Source organism: Coenobita brevimanus, chromosome 14, assembly GCF_032717465.1.
Source record: "Coenobita brevimanus isolate Jiangsu-jjx chromosome 14, ASM3271746v2, whole genome shotgun sequence".
NCBI lineage: Eukaryota > Metazoa > Arthropoda > Malacostraca > Decapoda > Coenobitidae > Coenobita > Coenobita brevimanus.
In genome coordinates this window covers 52,191,984-52,198,006 of record NC_136967.1, presented here as the reverse complement: position 1 = coordinate 52,198,006, position 6,023 = coordinate 52,191,984, and positions in this window count along the sequence as shown.

Sequence of the window (6,023 nt, the reverse complement as noted above, 5' to 3'; positions counted from 1 at the left end):
GATGAACGACTCATTTTTTGGTACTTGCCTCAAGGGATCCATGAGTGGGGGTTACAGAGGGGAGAGCAAAGAAGGTGAAGTGAATGGCACTTGCAAGTCACTGCCAGATCTGACATTTAGTGCTTTTCCAAACCCTGTTCCACTTGATTCTGACAAATGATTTAGAGGGTTCCCGGACTATTAACTCATTAGTCTGTAGCACCAGTCGAGCAGGGCAGTACTCCCGAGGTGGATGGAAAGCTGATGACAGGGAGTGCTGGAGCTCCCGTTTCATCAGCCCTCAGGACTAGTTCCTGACCATCCCCCTTTGCTGAACTTTTTCAGTGTCTCAGTTACACAGAGAGTAGGCCAGCATGCTCTCCAGTACAAATTTCTCTAACTATCTTCACCAAACTACATGCACAGTACACACTACACTTCCTATTCAAAATTCACCAAAAATGGCGTTGATTCACCAAGCCTCGAAGTCCCCAGGGGGGGGGACCATAAATGCCCCCGCCATCTGCCCCTCTCCCGGTGACGACTCGAGGTGCCTGGAACCACTGTCTGACTCTCTTCTTCTTCATTTCTGCAACATTCGCGGCCTTTCATCTAACTTTCGCTCTGTTGAGCACCACCTGTCCTCCCCTAAACCTCACCTTCTTTTTCTAACGGAGACTCAGCTGTCTGAGGCAACTGACAGCAAACCCTTTTCTGTATCCTCCTACTTTCTCTATACTCATTTCAAAGCCAGAGGTGGCTGTTGTATATACATACGCAACGACTTATCTTGCTCTCGTGTTCCTGAACTTGATTCTTCTGAATTCTCCACACTCTGGCTTCGGCTTTCCTGTCATTCTCTGACTAAATATATCTGTGCTGTTTACTTATCCCCTAATTCTACTGACTATCAAAAATTCTTCGACTATCTTACTTCAACGATGGAACACATTCTGTCCATTTCTCCTTTCTCTGAAATCTCCATTCTTGGAGATTTCAATGTTCACCACCACCTTTGGCTCTCCTCTCCTTTCACGGATCCACCTGGTGAACAAGCCTACATCTTTTCTATCCTTAATGACCTAGAGCAGCTTGTACAGCACCCTACCCGTATCCCTGACCGCCTTGGAGAGAGCTCCAACATACTTGACCTCTTCCACACAACTAATCCTTCTGCTTACTCTGTTAATCTTTTCTCTCCGCTGGGCTCCTCCGATCACAACCTTATTACCTTAACCTGTCCTATTACTCCGGTACGGCCTGTGGACCCTCCAGGGAAACGTCGTCTGTGGCATTTTGGAGCCACGGACTGGAAGACCCTCAGGCAGTACTTCTTTGATTTTCCCTGGAATAATTATTGCTTCCATGGCCGTGAGCCATCTGAGTGTGCCTTGCTCATTAAGGAGGTTATTCTCTCGGGCATGGAAGCATACATTCCTTTCTCATATCCTTTGACTAATGCAAGAAAGCCTTGGTTTAATCATGCTTGTTCTAATGCTGTCCGCAACAAGGAGAAGGCCTACAAAAGGTACCGGAGCCAACCCACCCCTGAATCACATCATCTTTACGTTTCTGCCCAGAATCGTGCTAAGTCTGTTCTTCGCTCTACTAAAAATAATATCATCCATACTAAATGCTCTCAACTCTCCAACTCGAATCCTTCCCGCTCCTTCTGGCACCTTGCCAAAAATCTTTCTAACAACTTTACCTCATCATCCTTCCCTCCTCTTTTCTACTCTGATGGTTCTGTAGCCATTTCTTCTACTGATAAAGCAGATCTCTTCGCACAGACTTTCTCCTCCAATTCCACCTTAGATGATTCCGGTGCTGTTCCTCCATCACTTCCCCCCTCTGACTTCCTCATGTCTGACATTAAAATTTCTTTAGTTGATGTATTTTCTGCCATCACTGGCCTCAGTACTAACAAAGCATATGGGCCTGATGGGGTCCCTCCTGTTGTTCTCAAGAACTGTGCTTCTGTGCTTACACCCTGCCTAGGCAAACCCTTTCGCCTTTGTCTGTCAACTTGTACCTTTCCTTCTTGCTGGAAGTTTGCTCTCATTCAGCCAGTCCCAAAGAAGGGTGACCACTCCCAACCCTCCAACTATCGTCCAATTGCTTTAACGTCCTGTATTTCAAAAGTTTTCGAGTCAATTCTTAATAGAAAAATTTTAAGGCATCTCTCCTATCACAACCTTCTTTCCGATCGTCAGTATGGGTTCCGTCAGGGACGCTCCACTGGCGATCTTCTCACCTACCTTTCAGACTCCTGGTCATCCTCCTTTCGGGACTTTGGCGAAAGCTTTGCCATTGCACTTGACATCTCAAAGGCTTTCGATCGAGTCTGGCATAAATCTTTAATTTCCAAACTGCCCTCTTACGGTTTCTATCCTTCTATCTGTGCCTTCATCGCTAGCTTCCTTTCTGGTCGTTCTATAGCCGCTGTTGTAGACGGCCATCGTTCTTCTCCTAGATCTATCAACAGTGGTGTTCCTCAGGGCTCTGTCCTATCACCAACTCTCTTCCTTTTATTCATCAACGATCTTCTAAGCTGTACAGCTAACCCTATCCACTCATACGCTGATGACTCCACCCTTCACGTTTCCATTCGGTTCCCACAGCGCCCATCTCAACAGTTACTTCAGCAAACAAGGGATGAGGCTATGGCACACCTAATGTCTGACTTGGCTTGTATCTCTGACTGGGGTAAAAATAATATGGTTGTCTTTAATGCATCTAAGACTCAGTTCTTACACCTATCAACCCGACAAAATCTTCCACAGGTATACCCACTAATGTTTAACAATATTCAGCTTAATCCTGCATCATCCTTGAACATGCTTGGGGTTTCATTTACTCGGGACTTATCTTGGAAAGATCATATTACATCTCTTGTAAAATCTGCTTCCAAGAGATTGGGTGTGCTAAGCCGACTCCGCTCTTTCTTTACCCCTGCACAATTGTTGACTCTATACAGGGGTTTTATCCGCCCCTGTGTGGAGTACAACTCTCATGTGTGGGGAGGCTCCCCACATACAGCTCTTCTCAATAGGATGGAGTCAAAGGCTTTTCGTCTCATTAACTTTCCTCTTCTTACTGACTCCCTTCAACCTCTGTCTCTTCGCCGCACTGTTGCATCTTTATCTCTTTTCTATCGCTACTTTAATGGTCACTGCTCCTCTGAACTGTCTGCTTGCATTCCTCCACCTCTACGACGGGCGCGTAGCACCGTCTGGCAGCAAACTCTCATCCCTTTTCTGTCCAACTCTCTAATGCAAGAGTTAACCGTTACTCCCAGTCTTTCATTTATGCAACAGGTCAGCTCTGGAACTGTCTCCCTCTGTCTGTATTTCCTGCTGCCTATGATCTCCAGTCTTTCAAACGCAGTGTGTCCAGGCATCTCAAAATGATCGGATCTTGAATTTGGCTCTCTATTGTATTTTGTTTTTCTCTTGGAGGGAACTGTTACTGCAGGCTCATGGCCTTTGGTTCCTTCTTCCTTGCATTAAAAAAAAAAAAAAATCCCAGGGTTCCTCTGTGAGGGATTGTACTGGAAGGGTACTAATCATCCTGCTCTCCGCCTATCGGCTCATAGTCACGAAGCTCATAGGTCCCCGCCTCGGGGTTCCCTTCTTTATTAACTTTTGAAAATGCCCAGTTCCTTACTATACTGGGGACACTGGACACAAATGGCTTAAGGCCAACAGATCCTTTAATAGGATTACCCCTCTCTTCCCGGGAGGTAATTCAGAAACTTAAAATAGTTGTTCAGCGATAGCCAGAACAATATACAATTTCTTCCTTAGCTTGAAAGGGCTCACTGGGATTGTTTCCAACTCCTTCATCCGGAGGAATCCCATTCAGATTAAGAAAATCGACATGCGATAGCCAGACTAACATCGCCTGGCGTTAATCAGAACAAGTACAAAGTATCATTCAAACACCACATGACACTAAATATGTTTCTGCACAGTTTATACACTGCTCAACTTGAGACGAAATCCCTTCATGCAGAATACGTCGACAGCTTTAGAAACTCCAGAACTTGAGGAGAAGCTCTTTACCTACTTACCGGAGACTTCAGGAAACCCACGAAGGATAAGGGAAGGTGGCGCTGGGAACACACACACACACACACACACACACACACACACACACACACACATCAATTGATAGCTGACAACCACTACTACTACATACACACACACACACACACACACATATCAACTGACTGCTGACAACCACTACTTAGATATTCTCACAAAATTATTCAGCTAATCTGCAAATCCCTTTAGCTTGGGTGAGTTTCTTGGGGAAGAGTCTCTGAGTTAATAAAATCGTCCGTCGGAAGATGAAACTAAATAGGAATATATTTTTTGTCAAGACTACAACGTAACCTGCAGTACTTTTTTTTTTTTGTACCTTTGGTGCCACAGAATATCAAAAGTATGGTCATATCATTCGACATCAACCAGAATACAATGTAACGCAGGTAATTCACAGCCAAAAGGATTAATTCCCCTAGTGTTGTGAGGTCTCATAATGGTTTCTTTTTCGTACTTCCAGATGATATTATTCAACTTAAGGGACATGTTTTGTGGGATATTTGTGAATGAAGGCTATTTCTAACTCTCCATTTCGAAAAGTCAAATAAAACCAGATCAAATATCATGCTTTTTCTGATGGAATCCCACAAGCAGATATTGGCGTTGGCACAGCTAATATTTTCCCTGTACTGGGAGCTAAGGCGAGTTCCAAATTCAGCTGATTATCTGTCATTGGTCGCTAATAACTCTTGGAAGAAAAAAAATCGGAAATGTGTAATGACACCTTTAACCCGTCATGTCCCGAGGTTTTCCGCACCTCCGACATCCCCCAGTCCCGAGGTATTTTCGATTTTTTTTTTTTTTTGGCTAAAACCTTCGCTTTTGGTGAGAAACATCGAAAATTCATAGAGAAATCGCTCACCTGAGGTTTAAAGTGCCCAATCCAGGTAGGAGTTCCTCCTTACCTGAGTGGGTTTTTTAACATGCTGGCACCAAAGAAAACGAGTTCTATGGGAGGCTAACTATCTTATCCACTCATAAACGGTATTTATTTATTTACTTGGTACGAATGTATATGTAGTATGACAGTATATTGGTTTTCAAGCAGTAATAAAGGCATTATAAGCATTGTTTCACTCACTAACTAATCACCATACCTGACCTATTTTTGCCACACTACCTGATCATTATTTCTGGCTGTTTCTTCTTCTAATGCTATGTAAACATTGTCCTCCACATTGTCATCGATTGGGGAATCACTCTGGCCCTGAATAACTTTACTAGCCAGGTCACTGGTAACAGGTCCTTTGCCAAGAGAATGTCGTGAGGGGGGGAGGGGGGAGGTTATGCAGTGTAAGGCATTGTCCCTGCTTGGTATCTTGTACAGGAATAGAGGAAGGTGTCCCGTGTATACATACGAAAAATCACGTGCGAAAATTGAAAATTGTGCAAATTAGGGACCTTGCAATTGCACGACGTACTGGTACTTCGCCGGGACTGGCAAATGCAATTCGTTGCAATGTACCCATACGTCGACGGGATGGGGCGGGTTAAAAATGTTTGAGTGTCTGTACTTCAACTTTACTCTTGCGAAATTGCTCCACTTAAGATATGGACTAGGAATGCAAAATCCATTCTAGTCAGTTTACCAACCAACAAAGCTCTAGGTCCAGATGAAATTCCTCTAATTGTTTTGAAAAAGTGTTCCCCAGAACCTGGCTCTGTTTTAGCTAAATTATTCAGACTACGCATCTGTACTTGTTCATTCCCTAATTCTTGGAAAGAAACCAATGTCCATTCAATTCCGAAGAAAGGAAGTTCCTCTGACCCATCTGATTACAGACCAATAGCTATCACATCTCCTGGTAACGTATTTGAGATTGTAATTAATAAACACATTGTTACATCCTGAACCTAACAACTTAATTAGTCTTAGACAGTTTGGTTTTCGCCACAAAAGATCAACTGATGATATACTCAATCTCCTGACTCATACTG